This window comes from Pelobates fuscus, chromosome 7 (assembly GCF_036172605.1).
Source record: "Pelobates fuscus isolate aPelFus1 chromosome 7, aPelFus1.pri, whole genome shotgun sequence".
Taxonomy (NCBI): Eukaryota; Metazoa; Chordata; class Amphibia; order Anura; family Pelobatidae; genus Pelobates; species Pelobates fuscus.
In genome coordinates this window covers 44964576-44988547 of record NC_086323.1, presented here as the reverse complement: position 1 = coordinate 44988547, position 23972 = coordinate 44964576, and positions in this window count along the sequence as shown.

The window sequence follows — 23972 nt, the reverse complement described above, 5'->3', positions numbered from 1 at the left end:
CCGGTAGGGGTCAGTGTGTAGGCGAAAATGCAGTGGTTCGTTGGTTTGTACATGAAATGCAATAATGTCTGAGAAGCCTGTAGTACACCGAATGACCAGTAGGGGTCAGTGTGTAGGCAAAAATGCAGTGGTTCGATGGTTTGTACATGAAATGCAATAATGTCTGAGAAGCCTGTAGTAGACTGAATGCCCGGTAGGGGTCAGTGTGTAGGCGAAAATGCAGTGGTTCGTTGGTTTGTACATGAAATGCGATAATGTCTAAGAAGCCTGTAGTACACCCAAAGACCGGTAGGGGGTTTAAACGAATGATATGCATAAACATGCAATGGTTTTAGAACAGACTTAGACAAAATGCAGCCGTAAAGTGAGGACCTGACCCGTGCATGGTGCCGTGGGACTGATGCCTGGCATAACGGGTAGGTTGACTTACAGTTTGTGAGTCACTTGGACACCATCCACGGCGATGGATTGAAGAAAGAAGGTGGTAGGCCGGAAAAAGCCTGTGGCTGGATTCCTGACACAGCTCTGCTTAAAAAACCTCATGGAGTAATCAGGTAAAATGGCGTCTGGATGACCCGGAAGTGGAAATGATGCAGCGCTGACCTCGAACGATATGGAGCCAGGTAAGGGGTGTCCCTTAAGTAGGGAAGAGGTGTGTCATACGCCCCTCCCACAATTACAGGCCAAAAGGCCTTAATACATATATATATATATATATATATATATATATGCAAAGTACTGCATTGTGACACCAGACTACAGCATCTGTTTGTTTTTGAATAATGTATATTATGGAATTCTGGTCTTGACACATATAGACTCACCGGTATTTGGTTTGATTCGAAAATAAAGAATGAAAAAATATATAGAAAATACAATCCAATCCAACTAATGTATTATTAGGGAATTTGACTAATAATACATTTACTCAATAGTAGTTTTTTTTTAATACAAATACAAAAACAATCAACTTTAACTGTAAAACAGAAAATGAAAGAGGAGGCACAGTCTGAGGACAGCGAAGAGAGTAGCAAGTATAATAACAGCATTGAAAAAAATATATACAATGTGTAATAAGGCAAATCCTATACTTATCCTTTCTGACTGCTGGTAGCCTTTGGTTATCCAGCTGATGATGAACTCCAACTCCAGCTATACTGCACTAGCTGTATATATCAAGTATTGTGGTGATTACAGTTCGATAAAGGAACACTACAAACAACGCAACCACTACAGCTCGTTATAGTGGTTATGGTGCCAAGAGTGTTTTGGTGCCCCCAATGGTTTGACTTTTTACATGGGGTCTGGCGGCCACTGCTGCAAGCTCTCTTCTTTGAGGCTGCTGGTGCAGAACTTAGCGTATCTATCGGCTGTGAGCGGTCAGCAGGTACTCTCAGCCAATGTACAGGAGATCTATCAGAGGCTCCATGCAGGTGTTTCTGAATCTAAACAGAGGTGGACCCCAGGTAGGAGGTCAAGCTGTTAGCAAATGTAAATTATGTATATAAAAAATACCCCTTTCTGTCTCATTAGAGATTTTTGCCAGAGGCTCAAGGAAGCAAGGTGAATGGTTAGAGTTTGGACCCACCTAGGGGGGTCTGCCTTGACGTTGGCAGGTGGACTCATCCTCTCATGGCCATTGGAGGTAACTAAAAAAACTCTGTTTGTTTAAATATGCATAGGGATTAAGGAGAGAGCGCAGGTAACTTGTTTTTCTTTGGTTTTTACTATATATTGGGGCTGATGTGTACTGTAGTAATTTGCTGCCGCCCAGTGATGGGAGTGAGCGCAGGACTTTTCTTTCTGCATTTGTATCCATTTTTTGTATTACTCAGCCTTGTTACAACGCAGCCGCCCATCCCATGTGTTCCCTATTAAGGGTTATTAATGTATAGGGGTGTATATAAAGAATACCCCTTTCTGTCTCATTAGAGATTTTTGCCAGAGGCTCAAGGAAGCAAGGTGAATGGTTAGAGTTAGGACCCACCTAGGGGGGTCTGCCTTGACATGGCAGGTGGGCTCATCCTCTCATGGCCATTGGAGGTAACTGAAAAAACTCAATTTGTTTAAAAATACATAGGGATTAAGGAGAGAGCGCAGGTAACTTGTTTTTCTTTGGTTTTTGCTATATATTGGGGCTGATGTGTACTGTAGTCATTTGCTGCCCACAGTGATGGGAGTGAGCGCAGGACTTTTCTTTCTGCATCTATATCAGGGGTTGCCAAAAGATAGAACCCCCGATCAGGGCTGCCACCAGAAATTTTGGGGCCCCTGACACGGCCCGCCGCCAAGTCAGTCCACATGACCTGCCCCAAGTCCGCCCACATGACCCACCCCCAAATCCACCCATAGGGCCCATCTTAAGTCCACCCACAAGGATGAAGTGTGTGTGTACTGAATTTGTTTGTGTGTGTATAGTGGCTATAGAATGTGTGTAGTGGATACAAAGTGCGTGAGTAAAGTGGACACGTTCTTTATAGTGGATTCAGATTGTATGTTTGTGTAGTGGACAGAGTGTGTGTATAGTGGATGTATTGGGTGTATAGTGAATGCAGAGTGTGTGTTTGTGTACTGGATGTAGTATGTGAATAGTGAATGCAGAGTGTGTGTTTGTGTAGTGGATGTAGTGTGTGTGTGTGTGTGTGTAGTTAATGCAGAGTGTGTGTTTGTGTAGTGGAAGTAGTGTGTGTATAGTGGATGTAGTGTGTGTGTATAATTAATGCAGTGTGTGTTTGTGTAGTGGATGCTGTGTGTGTAGTGGATTATGTGTGTAGTGAATGCAGTGTGTGTTTGTGTAGTGGATGCTGTGTGTGTGTGTGTGTAGTGGATTATATGTGTAGTGAATGCAGTGTTTTTGTGTAGTGGATGATGTGAATGGTTGTGTAGTGGATGATGTGTGTGTGGTTGTGTAGTGGATGCAGTTAGTGTGGTTGTGTAGTGGATGATGTGTGTGGTTGTGTAGTGGATGCAGTGTGTGTGTTTATGTGGTGGATGATGTGTATGGTTGTGTAGTGGATGATGTGTATGGTTGTGTAGTGGATGCAGTTTGTGTGTTTATGTGGTGGAGGATGTGTGTGGTTGTGTAGTGGATGCAGTGTGTGTATTTCTGTAGTGGATGATGTGTATGGTTGTGTAGTGGATGATGTGTATGGTTGTGTAGTGGATGCAGTTTGTGCGTTTATGTGGTGGATGATGTGTATGGTTGTGTAGTGGATGATGTGTGTGGTTGTGTAGTGGATGCAGTTTGTGTGTTTATGTAGTGGATGATGTGTATGGTTGTGTAGTGGATGATGTGTGTGGTTGTGTAGTGGATGATGTGTGTGGTTGTGTAGTGGATGATGTGTGTGGTTGTGTAATGGATGCAGTTTGTGTGTTTATGTAGTGGGTGATGTGTATGGTTGTGTAGTGGATGATGTGTATGGTTTGTAGTGGATGCAGTTTGTGTGTTTATGTAATGGATGATGTGTATGGTTGTGTAGTGGATGATGTGTGTGGTTGTGCAGTAGATGATGTGTGTGGTTGTGTAGTGGATGATGTGTATGGTTGTGTAGTGGATGATGTGTGTGGTTGTGTAGTGGATGATGTGTGTGGTTGTGTAGTGGATGCAGTTTGTCTGTTTGATGTGTGTGTGTGTGTGTGTGTGTGGTGGATGTGTGACAAATGCTGATGGGAGGTATATTTTTTTTATGTAGAATTTGTATAATTAAAAAAAAAAAAGATGTATTCCCCCCTCCCTGCCTCTTGCCTATAACCAGGGAGGGGACACACTGGATTCCCTGGTGGTCCGGTGGCTCTGCTTGTTGGGGCAGCAAGGAGGAGCCCAGCAGACTCCCTCCACGTTCTCCCTCCTGCCAGCCACTGCTCTATGCGAGCCCAACATGCATTGCGTGCCGCGGAGCATTGTCATGACAACCCGCGGCAACGCTTTACTGCTGTGACTCGCGAGAGTGCTGGAGCGGAAGGTAAGTATATCCTGGGCCCGCAGAGGCATATATATATAGCTGTACTCGCTATATATATATGCAGATTGAAGGGCTGGGGGCCCGGGCATGCAGAGGATTACCTGTGCAGTCCGGGCCCCCCAGGACCGCCGGGCCCGTGACAACCGTCATGGTTGTCACCCCCAGATGGCGGCCCTTCCCCCGATGTTCTAAAACTACAGCTTCCATGATGCTTTGTCATACTTGAGGCATGCAAAGCATCATGGGAGCTATAGTTCTACAACATCTGGGGAATCTACCTTTTGGGCAACCATGGTCTATATACAGGGAGTGTAGAATTATTAGGCAAGTTGTATTTTTGAGGATTAATTTTATTATTGAACAACAACCATGTTCTCAATGAACCCAAAAAACTCATTAATATCAAAGCTGAATATTTTTGGAAGTAGTTTTTAGTTTATTTTTAGTGATAGCTATTTTAGGGGGATATCTGTGTGTGCAGGTGACTATTACTGTGCATAATTATTAGGCAACTTAACAAAAAACAAATATATACCCATTTCAATTATTTATTTTTACCAGTGAAACCAATATAACATCTCAACATTCACAAATATACATTTCTGACATTCAAAAACATAACAAAAACAAATCAGTGACCAATATAGCCACCTTTCTTTGCAAGGACACTCAGAAGCCTGCCATCCATGGATTCTGTCAGTGTTTTGATCTGTTCACCATCAACATTGCGTGCAGAAGCAACCACAGCCTCCCAGACACTGTTCAGAGAGGTGTACTGTTTTCCCTCCTTGTACATCTCACATTTGATGATGGACCACAGGTTCTCAATGGGGTTCAGATCAGGTGAACAAGGAGGCCATGTCATTAGATTTTCTTCTTTTATACCCTTTCTTGCCAGCCACGCTGTGGAGTACTTGGACGCGTGTGATGGAGCATTGTCCTGCATGAAAATCATGTTTTTCTTGAAGGATGCAGACTTCTTCCTGTACCACTGCTTGAAGAAGGTGTCTTCCAGAAACTGGCAGTAGGACTGGGAGTTGAGCTTGACTCCATCCTCAACCCGAAAAGGCCCCACAAGCTCATCTTTGATGATACCAGCCCAAACCAGTACTCCACCTCCACCTTGCTGGCGTCTGAGTCGGACTGGAGCTCTCTGCCCTTTACCAATCCATCCATCTGGCCCATCAAGACTCACTCTCATTTCATCAGTCCATAAAACCTTCGAAAAATCAGTCTTGAGATATTTCTTGGCCCAGTCTTGACATTTCAGCTTGTGTGTCTTGTTCAGTGGTGGTCGTCTTTCAGCCTTTCTTACCTTGGCCATGTCTCTGAGTATTGCACACCTTGTGCTTTTGGGCACTCCAGTGATGTTGCAGCTCTGAAATATGGCCAAACTGGTGGCAAGTGGCATCTTGGCAGCTGCACGCTTGACTTTTCTCAGTTCATGGGCAGTTATTTTGCGCCTTGCTTTCTCCACACGCTTCTTGCGACCCTGTTGACTATTTTGAATGAAACGCTTGATTGTTCGATGATCACGCTTCAGAAGCTTTGCAATTTTAAGAGTGCTGCATCCCTCTGCAAGATATCTCACTATTTTTAACTTTTCTGAGCCTGTCAAGTCCTTCTTTTGACCCATTTTGCCAAAGGAAAGGAGGTTGCCTAATAATTATGCACACCTGATATAGGGTGTTAATGTCATTAGACCACACCCCTTCTCATTACAGAGATGCACATCACCTAATATGCTTAATTGGTAGTAGGCTTTCGAGCCTATACAGCTTGGAGTAAGACAACATGCATAAAGAGGATGATGTGGTCAAAATACTCATTTGCCTAATAATTCTGCACGCAGTGTAGTTTTGTCTTAACCCAAGGTTAGGTGTAAACTTGGCCAATTTAAGGAATAATTGATATGTTTCCAGCTGCTGATCTAATGCACGTTGCAGACAAACAACCTGCCACTATTTTGCACTGGAAGATGTTTATAGCAAAGTCCTCTGTGTGTGATTATGTAATGGATGATGTGTATGGTTGTGTAGTGGATGATGTGTGTGGTTGTGTAGTGGATGATGTGTGTGGTTGTGTAGTGGATGATGTGTATGGTTGTGTAGTGGATGATGTGTGTGATTGTGAAGTGGATCCAGTTTGTCTGTTTGATGTGTGTGTGTGTGTGTGTGTGTGTGTGTGTGTGTGTGTGTGCGTGGTGGATGTGTGACAAATGCTGCTGGGAGGTATATTTTTTTTATGTAGAATTTGTATAATTAAAAAAAAAAAAGATGTATTCCCCCCTCCCTGCCTCTTACCTATAACCAGGGAGGGGACACACTGGATTCCCTGGTGGTCCGGTGGCTCTGCTTGTTGGGGCAGCAAGGAGGAGCCCAGCAGACTCCCTCCACGTTCTCCCTCCTGCCAGCCACTGCTCTATGCGAGCCCAGCATGCATTGCGTGCCACGGAGCATTGTCATGACAACCCGCGGCAACGCTTTACTGCTGTGACTCGCGAGAGTGCTGGAGCGGAAGGTAAGTATATCCTGGGCCCGCAGAGGCATATATATATAGCTGTACTCGCTATATATTTATGCAGATTGAAGGGCTGGGGGCCCGGGCATGCAGAGGATTACCTGTGCAGTCCGGGCCCCCCAGGACCGCCGGGCCCGTGACAACCGTCATGGTTGTCACCCCCAGATGGCGGCCCTTCCCCCGATGTTCTAAAACTACAGCTTCCATGATGCTTTGTCATACTTGAGGCATGCAAAGCATCATGGGAGCTATAGTTCTACAACATCTGGGGAATCTACCTTTTGGGCAACCCTGGTCTATATAGTTTTGTCTTAACCCAAGGTTAGGTGTAAACTTGGCCAATTTAAGGAATAATTGATATGTTTCCAGCTGCTGATCTAATGCACGTTGCAGACAAACAACCTGCCACTATTTTGCACTGGAAGATGTTTATAGCAAAGTCCTCTGTGAACCACTAGCAATATGTAAATAGAACAATACACTATCAATCAAATCGACATTTAAGTAGAGAATACATGACATGACAATAGGTTGGACAGAAATCGGTAAACAGCTCGGTTTGTTTATATACAGAGAAAATGGCAGAGCTAATTATAGGAAGAGGCACACAAATATTCTGAGCCCTCTAAGTACGATGCCCACCCCCCTCCTTCAACAACACTTGTGTATTATTGGGTAGAATTTAATTCTACCATGCAGCAAAAGTCAAGTTCTACAAAGTCCGAGCAGCTGGAATTGTCACGGTTTTCTCCTCCTAAGCTTGTAATGTCGATGATTATGATGATGATGATGATGATAATAACGATTCAAATATTTAGTGTAATTTCATTGAATGTATTCAGAGAGCAGATTGTGTTAAAATGTCTAACATCCTGTTGTTAAAGGAGTGAAGGGCACCATGCGAGACCACTGATGCCAAGTATGGTGGGATACAACAATGGGCAGGGATGACGCATGCCAAGTACGATGTAATATAAAAATAGGGTGCTCTAATCCTAAGCCTGAGCTCCTGCCTCTAAGCCTCTTCTAAACTTTGGTTCAATCCTTGTTGTCCTGGCATTGCTTGCAGCACTGCAGGGCTGGACATCACCAGTGGCTCCTACCTGTCCATCTAAGTTCTCCTGAGGCAGTTCACTCATTAGCTTGGCATAAAACACTGCCCCTCCCTGAGAACATTGTCAGTTTGTTGTTTCTTGTATCCTGTTTCCTAAGACTGACTTGGCTTGTGACCCTTTCTGTTTGGATTATTCGTTATTGCCTGTTCGCTGCCTGCCCTGACTTTTGGAACCGTGTCTGACTACGCTTCTGTTTCCAAATACCCGGTTACTATTCCTGCCTAAGCCCCCATGCACAGATTCACAGCCCAGGTAGCTCATTATCTGGTTACCGTGGGCTGTGTTTATCTGCAAGTGTGGGCAAACATATCTGCACTTCGGACTCCAAATAAGGTAAGCCGTGACAGTAAGCTCATTGAGCAGGGCCCTCAACCCCTCTGTTCCTGTGCGTCCATTTGTCTGGTTACAATTACGTGTTTGTTAGTCCACCCATTGTACAGTGCTGCAAAATTTGTTGGCTCTATATAAATAATTATAATAATAATCTGGGGGCGTGGTTTGGACATCGACTGCGATGGTTGCATAGTCCATGAGCTCCAGAGGAAAGGGCTGCTAAATCGCACAGAAAACCGCTAGAATCCCTGAAATCTTCTCCCTTATTATCGGGTAAGACTCCCAGAAGCATTAAGGCTAGTGGGAAGAAACAAACTCGACGGGAGGTGTTGGTACCATCGCTTTTTGCACAGGTGGTGCCGGAGCTCCAGGCGCACACAAGATGGGGCGGGGCAAGTCCCCGGGTAGAAGACCCAGACAAGGTGGCCTCGGACACTTTGATGGCCTGTTCGGAGGATACTGCACATGGCCCATAATGCGGTTGCAAGGATTTAATGTTCGGGTGCAAGGCCTTTCGAAGTGTCAGGTGAAGGGAGTCTAGCTAACCTCCTGACCACAATCTTCCACCCCCTTTTGCCCACTATACCGGACAGTACACATAAGGGGAACACATAGGGCGCTGAGGTCAAGGGCCGCTCAGGGCAGCCCTCCTCGAGATTTTATTGTCCGTTTTCATTACTGCTCCACGGCTGAGGCTATCATTAGAAAGTGCCACGGATTGGAACCCATGTACGGCCGCACTCAGCTTGTATTTGTTTTCTCTCTTGAGGCACTGGGCAGTCCCTGCTCTGTTTCTGAGCGTTGTGGGGGTCATTTATAGGGATCTGTGGGCGCAGGTAGTGGTGCTGGGGGAGGGTGGCGGCACCTTTCCCACTGGCAACGGCACTAGACAGGCATGTTCCGTGTCTCCCCTGTTATTTGCCATTGCCTTAGAGCCTTTTCTACAGCGCGAGAAACTACAGAGAAAAACCCCACAGGTGAAGGGGGCGAGGGTCGGGTGAGATGAATTCAAAGTGGCTGCCTATGCCGATGATGTCATACTAATGATATCGGATCCTCTGGAGTCTTTGACCCCTCTGCTTGAACTAATTGAGGAATATAGTCAAATATCTGCCTATAAAGTTAATTTAAATCAGTCCAGCGCTATGCCAATGCACCTGTCGGCTGCCGAAGAGGAGTTAGCCAGAGCCACATTGCAACTTAGATTGACTGACTATATAAAGAATCTGGGTATCATGGTTACCAGGAGTAGTCGGAACCTATAAAGGGTCAACTATCAGTCCTTGTTTCACAATGTAAAGAGGGACCTGGAGGCTTGGAGATCCAAACCGATTTCATGGATAGGATGCATTCATAGCGTTAAAATGAATGTCCTCCCACGACTACTGTTTTTATTTCAGGCACTTCCAATATTGGTGCTTAAGTCGGGTTTAGATGCGGTTCAGAAACACATTGATTCCTTCATATGGGATAACAAAAGACATAGACGGGCTAGGAATATGCTATACAGGCCAAAAATTCGAGAGGGGTGGAGATTGCCAAATCTCTTTATGTACTATTATGCACCACAATTAGCACAGATGGTGATGTGGCATGTTGCCTCTGGGGAGAGATGCTGGGTAGATCTTGCATCTCATGGGCTCAGATTTACCGATGTTTTATATGTGGCTGGGCAAATCTTAACGGGCACTGTTGCGAACCGAATGCCCTGGCATTGTTAGTCCCCTGTCCATATGGGACAAGATTAGATATAAATATGGTCTTAGCTCCAGTCCCTCCCCCCTGACCCTAATATTGAGACTTTCCCCCTGGGATGACTCCCCAATGTTTTGGAAACTTGGAAGATGCAGGACTGCAGAGATATTTAAACTTGTGGGACGGTAATAAGTAAGTGACTATTGGGTGGGTAGGAAAGTTTTATGGAGGTAACGGGTTTTCCCGAGTACCCTGTGCGGTTACCCTAACTGTGGTAGACAGCTCTCACATAGGGAACACCATTGGTACTTCTTTATTCCCTTATCCTCTCCTTCCCCCTCCTCTTTTTCGTTCTATCTACATCTTTGTTCTTTTGTTTCTTGGTTGGGCCAGCACATGTAGTTCCACTCGCTACGACCCAAGGCGGGGAACGCACCTACCTACTAGTATTAGTCATATTTTACATATATACTTGTCAGCAGCAAGAGGGTAGGACGGGGCTGGTTAAATTCTTACAACCACTGTTATGCTATCTTTCTATATATTTATAAAAACTTTATCGTCAGATATGCAACTGCTACTATCGCTTATCAGAGACAATGAGGTCATGTTGCGGCTTTTGATGGACTTATACGCGTCGCAGTTTATTGGACAGTCTGATGATATGGCCTGACATGCTATGTACTGTTTGTCTCGAGTTGTATGCAACGACAATTTAAAATAAAGAATTTTAAAAGTTTGAATAATCTCTTTTATCTTAGTAAGAATGCCATGCATTACTTTAACTTTGCAGTGGCAATATACTTTAATAAATGTCAGACCAATTAATCCAAAGAGTTGTCAAAGAACCTTTTTTTTACTGCATATTACAGCCTTTCAATTTAAAGATTTTAACACGCACACTATTTAATTTATTGAAAAGCTTTGGCATAATGTATCTATTATTTAAGTTCTTTCATTTCAAAACTCCTGTTAACATTTGTCAGACATGCTAGAAGACAAAAGGCACTAATGACATGTCAGATTTCTATAAAGAAATAAATGAGTCACATTATATGTGTAGGATTTAGAGAATTATGAAAAAGGACTTTTTTTTTTTTAAATGTGTATCTCAGTAACTGAGACCATCCCCTTCAACTATCTATAAGTTGTATTTATGAAGTGACAACGTATTGTACAGAGTTGCAAAGAAAGTTGTCAAAATGAGTCACTTTGAAAATGTTGACCCCCGAATGCCATCTTTAAAAAGGTGTCATCATTATAAAAAGCAGTATAAAATCACTGTATGAAAAGATTACATTACAAAATCAGGCACACTGTTGCTAAAAGAACATTTGTAAAGTAGTGTATCTTGTACAGTAGGCTTAAACGAACACCGTTGGCGTCCAGACCACTTCATCTCAATGAAGTGGTCTGGGTGCTATGCTTCCCCTTTTTAAACCTGCAGCTGAAACACATTGGCGTTGGTGCCAGGTTTAACCGGACTAGAGGCTGTCATACTGACCATTTTGCCACTAAAATTCCACTAATTCAATCAGATGGTTTCATAAAGACCATTTCAATGCATTCTTTGTTCATTTTTTAAGTTTATTACAAGGAGGTAACTATCGGCTCGTGGCTCTGTTCTTGTAATATGTAAAAATAGAAGCGACAGGAAGCTGTGTTCCCTGCAACTTCCTAACCCCCCTTTCCCCAAAGCCTCCCCTTACTCTATGCGGGGTCAATATAGCATAAGTAAGAATGAAACTCGTTCCTGCCCCTACTCGCTATGCTATGAGTATGGGGCATGTCTACTAAACAGTGAGCAGCCTGTGGCAGATTTTAATCTCCCTTATTTACTAATACTAAGTAATTTCTACTTGGTATTAGTAAAGTTGGCTGAAAGACAAATTTTGGTCTTTCAGCTTTTTAGTAGATAGCTCCCTAATACTGTGGGAGTTAGGGAACTATCTACTAAACGGCTGCAAGATGCAGCCGCGGCACAATTTCAAACTGAACAGAATGACCGAATGTCATCCGAACTTGAATGGACAAACTGTGTGCATTCGGTTCGGATGAAATTTAGTCCGTTCACCGAAGCTCTGTCTCTATGGCAGGACGTTCAGGATTTGGGTAAGGAGGCGTCGCAAGATCAAGGAGGAAGGGTGAGTATTGTGGGAACATTTATTTTACACAGGAAATGGAGCGGATTACGCTCCTCCTTTGGCCAAAGAAGGTCAAGTGTAGGAAAAATACATAAGACAAAGTCATTCCTTAATTTGTCTGATGTCCCTACTTTGTCTTATGTTTTAAAGAAAACTAGATCAGATATGAAGTACAGAAGAGGACACAATAGGAAAAAGGTAAGTTCGGCATGACAGTGCCGCTTTTAATATTAAACAAATTACGTCATAATCAAGTTCAGAAAAGGCATAAGCAGAAGGAGAAATATAAATAGTGTTTGCTTCCTCTTATGTATATGTTTTCTCTATGCTGTCTTCCAGGTGCAAATGACAAACCTTATAACATTGATTGACAGGAAGCTAAGATTGAGACACCCAGTTGCCAAAGATAAGAAGCATGCATTTCCTCATTCAATTTTATTTTTTACACTTTACAAATACATATTTTGCTAAATATAGAGATAAGGAAAAAAAAAATGAGAGAAAAAAAGAAGGGTAATCCAGACGTGGACCCCTTGTTCACGGTGCCTAGAGAGATATCAGCTATGCCTCACTGATGATGCCTAACAAGGCTGAAACGATCGTCTGGGGTTGCTGTGTCTCCCTGCAGAGGGAACTTGCTGGTATTTTGAATCTGGACTGCCCGTATGGATGGACCAGTCTGATATGCTTCAGATATGCTTTCTCTGTAATGGCACAAGATGAGCTAAAACCAGCTTGAGATGTGAGCAGGGACCCACCAAAGGGCAGGCTATTTCAGCTGCTGTCCGTTCTCAGTATACTCTTGTGCCCCGTTTTTTTGCTCTCTAGAGATAAGTAAACATAACGTTAAAAGTCCTGGTAAAGTTCTCTTTTAATTTGGACTTGGGGTAAGGGGATTCTTCTCCATTCTTTGTTTATTGTTTTTGGGTTGAAAAATAATGGGAATTGCTGTTTGCAACATCTTGAACACAGGTACCCTGTAAAGCTTATTCTCTGCCACCCTCAGATGTTGATGAACTATAATGCTTATGATGTTCTTGGCATCTACATAATTTAAAGAATTCTGAGATTTGTAGGCCATTAACTATTGTAGGCCAGATTCTGAAATCTCTTCTGTAAACCCGCATAACTCTACGCCAACCATAACTTTACCAAGACCTCCATTCCTCACCTCAATCTATAAAAAAAACTAGACTTGCTCACAGGTACCAAGATTCTGATTCAGACACTGAATCAAAAGAACAAAAAGGGTAAAAAAAATGGCCCAAATTCAGAATCGCAAATCAAACTGAACATGTTCAGTATTGCTCGGCCCAGTTGGTCTGTGATTCAGGTACATTTCGGTTCAGTAACGTTTTGAAGTTGCTAAAAGAATGTCAGCATTTAAAGGTGACTATTTTGACAACAACATTTCCAATTTAGATGTGACATCAAATAAATATGGCAGAACAAGGGCTAGTTTTAATGTCTAATGTATACTAGTTTTAATGTCTACAGGAAGCGGGGTGACAAATCTCTAGTGGCAATCACAGAAGTAAAAGCAGTGTGTCGTCCCATAACACATGCTAAGATGTGGCTGCGTGAGGTTGTTCCGAAGCATTTCTGATTACATAGGGGCACATCAACAGCACTTTATTCGTTTGGCGACCTTGATCGCCTTTATGCTTACACTGAACTTTATGGGGACTTTTTAGCAAAGAGTCCTGAAGCAGGACATCAAAAAACCAAAACAATCAGGATTTTTCTCCCAGATACAAGACATTTTGCAAATGAAACACTTTAACCTCCTTTTAATAAGTGTTTAGGCAAATCTCATTCTACGATGACATAAATGGTCATTTAATAGTCATTTGAACGGTGGTCTCAGAGGGGATCCTGGCATGCATGGGTGAAATGATTCTAGGGAAAATGCGCAATGCATTCTGGGTTGTGCATATGCACCACAACAGTATCTGTACCCTAAGCAAGTGCTGAGAATGAATTATCATAAATTGTTCAATTACTCACAACCTGTATATTCGCTAGTACAATCGGACTCTATCAGTTTTACGACTCACTTTAACCTTTCGACACAGTGTGGGTTCCCTTTTGGGAACAGGCCGAGCGGTGTTTTCAAGCCTAAGAAGGTGGAATGAATCAGGTTCACAAGCAAATTAAGATCAACACAATAGAAAATGGTTGAACAAGGTTTTCTTTATTAAACAAATATGCTTTCCGTCCTTTGATAATAATAATTACCCAAAAGGTTTAACCGTAAACTCTTCATCGTCTCACCAAGAAACTTTAAAGACACTGCTTGAAAAAGTAAAAATAATAATTAGTGGTTGAGTTAAAAAAACAAACCACAATAAATAGGGGAACAAGAGTTGTTCTCAGCCTTGACTTCAAAGGAACTTGTGCAGTGTATATCGTGTGATCTCTGATTGTTCGAGAACTAGGCACAGAACTAACACACTGTATCATTCTACTGTATATTATCCATTCACCAACAAAGCAATAGCCCCACGCGTGTTATATCATTGACAGCTAGCAGTTGGCAAAACAGCCATGATTATTCAGCAAAGTGGGATTTGTAGAGAATTGAGAAGACTTTAGACCATAATATCTGAAATATAAAACAATCTATACATTTTAAGTCAGATTTGCTTTTAGCTCATGTATTTTGTCTTCAAAACCTTGCAATTTTATTCCCGTTCTCAACAATTCCTTCGTTAAATAAAATAAATATTAAATAAACTCCAACGGTGTATGATTTAATTTTAATCTGTAAATGACAAGCTAATTATGGCAAAGACTTGTCAAGATATATTTTTTTCTGTTTAATGTTGCTTTTTAATTTAACTTTTTTTATCATGCAAACTATTTACTTTATTCTTTGACATAATGAATCTATTAACTTTATACATTTCAAAAAAATATGTTAAAATGTCAAACTCTCATTTGTCAGACATATTACCAGACAAAAGGCTCTGATACAATGTCAGATGGATAAAGCTGGCGCTATATAAATAATTAAATAATAATAATAATAATAATTAAGAGGCAGCTGACTCACAATATATGTGTAGGATTTTAGATTATTTCTGACATTTCTTTTCTTTATCTCTGACATTTTCAATGTGAACACTGACGACAAAGACCATCTGCTTAGCACCTCCATCCCTCTACTGCTATTAATAATTGTATTTATCAGGTCATTAATAAGTAGACTCCAGTCCTAAGACATCAGTCAGTTATTTAGTTCTAAATATGACCAGCTCGGCAACATTTACTTTATCTGGTTGAAAATCAATGGGGTTACAGTGTTCGGAATCTTGAATCTACCCTATTAATCTTCATTATTATTTATATAGCACCAGCAAAATTCCGTAGTGCTGTACAGTGGAATTAAACAATATCCCCAACCTTAAGTCTTATGACCTTAAACACCCCATAAAGCTAAGCACACTCATACCCATAATACAGTCTAACCTGAACCCTAAAATATACTCGAACTCGAACAATAGCCCTAGTAGCTTAACCCCTTAAGGACCAAACTTCTGGAATAAAAGGGAATCATGACATGTCACACATGGCATGTGTCCTTAAGGGGTTAATTTAATAGTGTTGTTATAAAACACTTTTCAAAACAGCAAGTTCCATCAATTAAATATTTCTAGGCCTTTAAACCACTCCGCACCCAGCATCATACCATAGCGCCCAGAGATAGCTACAAATAGGCCAAGGGTTTTTCTTGCAGCAAAATATTTTTTTTTTATATGCATTGCATTTTTTAATTGTGTAGACTGTATCCTTTACATAGGAGTTATTCCACTTCTCCTGAAATGTTACTGCACAAAAAGGGTCCATATGTTTTCATGAAAGCTTCTCCGTGGAGATCATCAACATTTGAACAGATACTGGATGAATAATACACTTTATTTTTCATACAGTCGCCACTTAAATTTTTGTTAGATATGTAGAAGTACCTATGGGCTTGCACTCTTCATTCAGTACGGCGTCAATAGTACCATAATAAATGTTTAATTATTTATGTATGTGTTATGCCCAGATAGTATTATTATTATTATTATATTTATATAGCACCAACAAATTCCGTAGCGCTGTACAATGGGTGGACTAACAAACAAACATGTAATTGTAACCAGACAAGTTGGACACACAGGAACAGAGGGGTTAAGGGCCCTGCTCAATGAGCTTACATGCTAGAGGAAGTGGGGTAAAGTGACACAAAAGGTAAGGGAAGTATTAGGGAAGTAGATTGGTAGAGTAGTATACAATGAAGACGTAGTGAGGGTTTTTTGTGCAGCGATTAACAGTTTAATTGATAAGCTTTTGTGAAAAAGTGAGTTTTTAATGATTTTTTGAAGGAGTGGAAACTGGGTGAGCGTCTAACGGAAAAGGGAAGGGAGTTCCACAGGAACGGTGCCGCCCTAGAGAAGTCTTGAATGCGAGCATCAGAGGTGGGGGTACGAACAGAGGATAGACGCAGGTCTTCGGCAGACTGTAGGGGCCCAGACGGGACATACTTGTGTATTAGGGAGGATAGATAGGTGGGAGTAGTATTATGCAAGGATTTAAAAGCAAGAACCAGAATTTTATATTGAGCCCTATATATTACTGGAAGCCAATGCAGGGACTGACAGAGGGGTGAGGTGTGGGAGGTGTGGGAAGACAGGAAGATGAGCCTCGCCGCCACATTCATTATAGGCTGCAATGGGGCAAGTTGTGAGCACGTAAGACCACTGAGGAGCGGATTGTAGTAGTCAAGGCGAGAGAGGACAGTGGCATGGACCAGAACCTTAGCCGCATCTGGCGTTAAGTGGTGGTGGATGCGCGCAATGTTTTTTAAATGGAAGTGGCAGGATTTGGCGATCAACTGGATATGAGGGGTGAAGGAGAGGTCCGAGTCAAAGAAAACACCAAGGCAGCGAGCCTGTGTGGTGGAGCTGATGGTAGCACCATTAACATGGAGGGAGACAGAAACAGCAGTAGCAACACTTGAGGGATGAAAGACCAGAAGTTCTGTTTTGGACAAGTTGAACTTAAGAAAGTGGGCAGCCATCCAACTAGAAATAGCAGAGAGGCAGTCAGAGACACTAGTCAAGAGGGGCGGGGAGAGATCAGGGGAGGATAGATAGATTTGCATGTCATCCGCATAGAAGTGATATTGGAAGCCAAAGGAGCTGTTGAGTTTACCAGGGGAGGCAGTATAGATCGAGAACAGTAGGGGACCAAGGACTGAACCTTGGAGGACACCAACACAGAGAGGTTGGGAGGAAGAGGTAGAGCCAGAGAAAGAAACACTAAAAGAGCGTTGGGTAAGGTAGGAGGAGCACCAGAAGAGAGCAATACTGAGATTACGGAGGATGAAAAGAAGCTGTTGATGAACAACAGTATCAAAAGCAGCAGAAAGGTCAAGCAGGATTAGGAAAGAATAGTGACCATGAGATTTTGCAGCGAGTAGATCACTTGATACTTTGGTCAGAGCCATTTTTACAGAGTGCCGAGTGCGGAAACCAGACTACAGTGGGTTGAACAGAGAATTGGACATGAGGAAGTCTGTCAATCTCACATACACAAGTCTTTCGCGGTTCTTTGACGCAAAATGTAGTAGCGAGATGCGGTAGTTGGACGTGGAGTTAGGGTCAAGGTTGGGCTTTTTTAGAATCGGTGTTATAGTTGCATGTTTGAAGGGTAATGTAAATATGCCAGATGAGAGGGAGAGATTGAGAATTTTAGTGAGAAGCAAAGCAAAAGAAGGAGACAGAGTATGGATGAGATGCGAGGGAAAAGGATTAAGGGAGCATGTGTTGGGGTGGGAGGACCGTAGCAGATCTGCTCCGGTCCTCCCGCCCCACCACCTGCTCCTTTGAAACCTCTTCTGCTGTAGCGGGTGCGAATGAACATGGAACAGCAGAGGGAGTGAGGTTAGGGGAAGTATTGTAAGGGGAAGAAGAAAGATGAGAGATCTCTTCACTGATTGTAAAGATCTTGTCAGTGAAGTGAGTTGCAAAGTTGGTGGCGGTTAAGTCGGTAGGAGGAAAAGGAACAACAGGGTGAAGAAGACAGTTAAAAGTGTGAAATAGTTGTTTGAGTTCACAGGAGAGTGGGGTCATCAGGGTATTGAAGTAATTTACTTTTGAAGAGGAAAGAGCAGGACTGTAGGAGCGCAGCATAAATTTATAGTGGAGATGTAAGTCAGATGTGGAGTGAGATTTTCTCCAGCAGCGTTCAGCAGTTCTGAAGCAGTTTTGAAGGTATTGAGTCAGCTTGGTGTGCCACGGTTGGAGTTGGGGGCGCTTGCTGCATTTAAGTATAGGAGGTGCCATGATGTCTAGTTAAAAGAAGAGGGTGGAATTGTACAAGGAGATTGCAGAGCTAGGGCAGGTGAGGTTTGAGATAGGTAAAAGGAGAGTTTGGAGGTTAGTGGAGAAACGTCAGCAGATGGTGGTCAGATAGAGCAAAAGGAATATTGGAGAGATTAGAGGCAGTACAGAGGTTGGTGAAGACGAGATCAAGAGTGTTTCCCGCTGTATGGGTTTGCTGAATTAGACCATTGCGTGAGGCCAAAGGAAGAGATTACAGAGAGCAGACGAGAGGCATCAGTGCAGTTGGGGTTGTTGATTGGGATATTGAAATCCCCAAGTATAAGGGAAGGAGTGCTAGAGGAGAGGAAGTGAGGTAGTCAGGAAGAAGAGTGCTCAATAAATAGCCTAGGATGACTGGGGTGGCATCAATATTATTATTATTATTGCCATTTATATTGCGCCAACAGATTCAACAGGGGGATTTAACTATAAATAGGACAATTACAAAAAACTTACGGGAACAATAGGTTGAAGAGGACCCTGCTCAATCAAGCTTACATTCTACAGGAGGTGGGGTGTAAAACACATTAGGACAGGAATTTGCAGTTAAATAAGGTGGGCTGCCCTTTAGGAGAGAGCAAGAGACGGGTATGTAAGGTAGAGGTTAGTCTTGGAGGCCATAAGCTTTACTAAAGAGATGGGTTTTAAGGTACTTCTTAGGCAGGCTATTCCATAGGAAGGGAGCCGCCCACGAGAAGTCCTGCAAGCGTGAGTTGGCCATACGGGTGTGGAAAACGGACAGGAGAAGGTCACGGGCAGAGTGCAGAGACCAAGAAGGGACATACCTATGGATCTGTGGGGAGATATAAGAGGGGCTAGAGTTGTTCAGTGCTTTATAGGTGTGAATTAGTACCTTGAATTGACTCCTGTAGCATACAGGAAGCCAATGTAAGGACTGGCAGAGGGGTGAGGTGTGAGAGAAACGACTAGAGAGGAAAATCAGTCTGGCAGCAGCGTTCATTATGGACTGTAGCGGTGCAGTACGGCTTTTGGGAAGACCAATCAGGAGAGGGTTACAATAATCCATGCGGGAAATTACTAGAGCATGGACAAGCTCCTTGGTAGCATCTTGCGTAAGAAAGGGGCGGATGCGGGCTATGTTTTTAAGATGGTATCTATAGGATTTGACAACATTCTGGATGTGAGGCTCAAAGGTGAGGCCAGAATCAAGTATGACGCCAAGACAGCGTGCTTGCAAAGATGGACTGATGTGGGTACCACAAACTTGAAGGGAGAGCGAAAGAGGAGGATCAGTATTAGGAGGAGGAAAGACAAAGAGCTCAGTTTTAGAGAGATTGAGTTTCAGAAAGCGGGAAGACATCCAGTCAGAGATGGAGGAAAGGCAAGCAGTGACACATTGCAGGACGGCAGGGAAGAGGTCTGGGGAGGAGAGATATAACTGGGTGTCATCAGCGAAAGCTTGGTATCTAATTTGTATTTACAGTTGGCACCAGATAGCTTGCAGTCTACAATTGTGTGCTCTGATAGAGGTTTGTCCATGTTTTCATTAGGATTAATGCCATAGGCGTGATCAACAAGTGTGCCAGGTGTGCTAGGGACAGCCTAAAGCAGGAGTGATTTGTCACCCCTGTCCCTAGTTTATGTCCCTGGATTTACTTGAATATTTAAAAACTGATTCCCCATAATGATGGCACCCATTATCAAGTTTAGTCAATATGTATGGTTTAAAAGGGAAATTGGTTGCTTCCCCGCTAATTACACGATTGATCAAAAAACATTGAAAATCACCAATAACCTGTATTTGCCAATTTTCATGTGATGCACCCATTTATTTTCAAATGTAAAATAATTAATAAGCAAGTGACATCTCAATCCAATTCAGGCATGGCACAAAATGCAAATGAGGAGGTGAATATTGTTTCTATTTCTCTTCTTCCACTAAGTTCAATGGCAGAAAAAGACAACATTTAAAATAATGACCGACAGGGAGCCAAGATGGAGAGGCCAGTTCCAGGAAAGAGGTAAACACAGCAATGTAGATTTCTGCGTTAAATGTCATTTTTCAGACCTTGCAAAACGTGTTTTGTTAAATAAAGGGATAAGTGAGCAGAATATTAAAAAAAATCTTGGCAAGTGACAGTTCTTCTAACACGTTTGTCTTTTTGCTACTTCACAAAATCATATCCATCTATAGCCTTTACTGGGGAAAAAAAATCAATAGAAAAGCAGACTTGTCCCATGTTAAGAATTGTTGCTATTTGAAACCAAAATTCTATAACAATGAATGGAACAGAGTTCATGAAATGTAAGCAGGAGATATTAGTGAGATTAAAATCTAGTTATTTAGTAGTGAAATACAAAGCCCAATATTGGTTTGTGGTATTTTACTTCCCCTGCTAGATTATTGCTGCTAGAATGGCATAGCAAGGCAGGCTCCTTCCTGTGCGGTGAGCCTGCTGTCACTGCTTAGAGGGGATTGTCATTTAAGTGATTAATCTTGCATTCCTCTTAGCTTCATCACAAAGCCTTTCATTTTTTTACACATACACAAACTGAATGATATGGCCCCATTGTATAATCATTTTAAAAATAAAAAAAATAATGCCATTAATTACTATCCCCTGGGGAGTAAGGATAATTGGATGGGATGTGAAAGCGTTAGATTTGGATAAATCTAACCAAAAGATTATCATACGGTCTGGCAAAAATTTGGGCCATTTACAAATATAATAAGGTAAACTCTTAAGGGGACACTCCACTGACCAAATGTAACTAAAAATAATAATAATAATAATAATAAATATTGTTGATATTTCCCTATAAAAATATCTAATTATGCATTTGTTTTATTTAAAGCAACTTGAAAAAGTTGCAGTTCTCTTGTTTGTTGCCTTTGCAAGCCCTCCCCTTCTAACCACATCCTGACTTTCTGTGGCTGTCCAATCACAGACTTCCCAATGCAGCTCAATAAGAAGTATTTGCAAGGCAGGTGCTCTGAGCAATTGCTATCTCTTGAGTTTAACTCCACTGAGCTAACCAAACCAGGAAGTAACAGGACCGAATGTCTGAGTGACAGCCAGGGGGATGTAACACGGTTCATTTATAAAAGTTGCAATTTTTATAAAATGAGAAAAAAAGGACACAGTCTTCAAACACAAAGTGCTTCAGCAAGCTAAGGTGCTTTAGGGGTCTGGACTGTCCCTTTACAGTGGATACATAATCAATAATACAGGTTCAGGTAAATACTCAAATGTAATTTCCAGTTCCACAGCAAGTTCAATGTTCTAGTCAATTTACCAGCAAATGTATAGATTGTGCTATTGACATCTGAGATTTACTTCCAGCCGGAACATAATGTTTTAACTGTAGCTTTTAACTCATTATCATTTTTCAGATACTTTCAGAGACACCGTGGCTCTTCTCTGTATCTTCATGTTTGATGATAGAGTTTGGGTGGTCGTCCCGTCACTCTTAGCCCATTCTAACTACTTCCTATCAGGTTTATGGCTGGCTATATTTGAACCAGGTCTCCTGGAGAGAAGAGAGGTGAAAGGTCACCAGGTCAGTAATTAATTATAACAAGATTTACTGGCAAAACTAATCCTCATTTATTCCTGGTACTGCAGCTAATGTGAGAAAATACTACTTCAAAGAAAGACTTGTGGCTACCTGGAACAGCCTTCTAGTGGGATCATTAGTGGCTTACAGTGATAAAGAAAGGGGAACAGATTCCTGGAATAACCATCCACAGGAAGCAGCAAAGGCTAATTGACACTAAAAATGTATAGTAGATACACGGAATAGTTATACAGTATAAGCTGTTGTGGCTAAGAGTTATATAAATGGTAGTTGATACCTGGAATAGCCTTCCAGTGGATGAATTAAAAGCTAGGTGTGACATAGAATAATAATAAAGTATTTAACCAGGAAAGGTACATTCTGAATACTCTGGCAGTGGCGGAACTACCGCGGTCGCAGCTGCGACCGGGCCCGTCATTTCAGGGGGCCTGGCCATCCAGTGGACCCCTGCGACCATGGGTCCCACCATTGGAGTAATGCGGCCCCAGGCCCGCGCAGTGTAACCGCAGGGATGCATTGTAGGGGCCCATCAGGTGGCCCATGCTGTTAGGGCCACTTGATGCAGTGTAATTTCAGAGGGCCCGGTCAGCGCTTTAACAGCACGACCGGACCCCTCTGAAGATGTCAGAACCTCGGGGGAAGTGACTGCCCCGATCACTTACTCCCAGCAACCACTTGTAGCCGCACGGGAGGAAGGAGAGGGAGTCAGAGTGGGAACTCTGACTCCCATCAGCCTGAGCCACCACTGGACCCCAGGGAAAGGTATGTGTGTCTGTATGTGTGTGTATGTCTGTGTGTGTTTGTTTGTGTGTGTGTATGTATGTCTGTGTGTGTCTCTCTGTGTGTCTGTGTGTGTGTGTATGTCTGTTTGTATGTCTGTATGTGGGTGTATGTCTGTGTGTGTGTCTGTCTGTATGTATGTGTGTGTATGTCTGTCTGTGTGTATGTATGGGAATTAAGGAGCTATCTACTCGCGGCACGAATAGGATCGGAGTTTCATTCATTCTATTGAAATTCCGATACGAACAAAAACTCCCGAATTGCATCCTAACTAGAATGGACAAACTGTTCTCATTCTGTTAGGACGAAATTCAGTAGTTTTGCCGGCGTTCGAACGCCAAATGAAGCAGCAGAAGGAAGGTGAGAATTGTGGGAAAATTGCTTTGACCACAGGAAATGAAGTGGACTTTTCTCCTCCCCCTGGGTCAAACCTGGGCAAGCATAGTAAAAAATACATAAGACAAAATAGTCCCTACTTTGTCTTATGTTTTAAAGAAAACTAGAGCAGACAGGAAGAAACGGAGAACAGATCATGAGAGAGGGAGAGAAGAGGAAGCGATTGATGAAAGGTAAGTTTGGCATGACAATGCCGCTTTAAAGGATTACTCCAACCACCATGACCACCTCTGCCTTTGGAAGAGGTCATGTTGGTAATAATCTATATGTGTAGTATTCTGCTTGAAATGCTGTACAAGCAGAGATATTTGCTGTTTTGTGCCAAGGGCTAGTTACACCATCAGAACACGTGACTAATTAAAAGTAACCCTTTAGTATGAACATTTCTACATACATATACCCTCCTTTACATAGCACCAAGTAAATAATCAATTATGGATCAGTCAATCAGTTATAGATAAATGTTCAACTTTATTTATTTATTTTTTCCAATCTTTTTTATTGAGGCAAGAAATTGGCATTACAGAATAAAGAAATCGGAGTTAAAGCAGTTATAACTTAGCAAAGAATGTTTAACTTTATCTCTCCCACTTTGTAATTTTATCATAGTATTTGGAACAAAAACGTACCACTTCTTAAAATAATAATAAACCGCGAGTGGAGGTTTATTTTTATTAATAATTTTTATGTATGGTTTTTCCTTCTGATTTATAGACACCAACACTTTCTTGATGTCTCATTATTTATGTTTCTATTTCAGTTAAAAAAAAAAAAATGAGTTTCTCCATTAAACTGAAAACTGTGCAGAACTAAAAAATGAAATTGCAAATTGTAGGCCAACATTGAGGGAGCAACAGCCTAACTTGGTTATTTTAAACATAAATGTGCAGCCCTCATTGTTTCTTCACAATTACCAAGATAGTAAATACACCCAAATGGGTTGCGATGAGTTGAACAAATTAATGTTATCTTGATAAATTAAGGTCCTATTAACTGGACAGGAAAAAAAAGAAGCCCTTAAAATTATTTGAAGTAGACAGGTACACATTGTAACGTGCAGTCTTTGATCACAGTTGCCTTGATGAGACGTGACACCAATCTAGACATTAAACATAA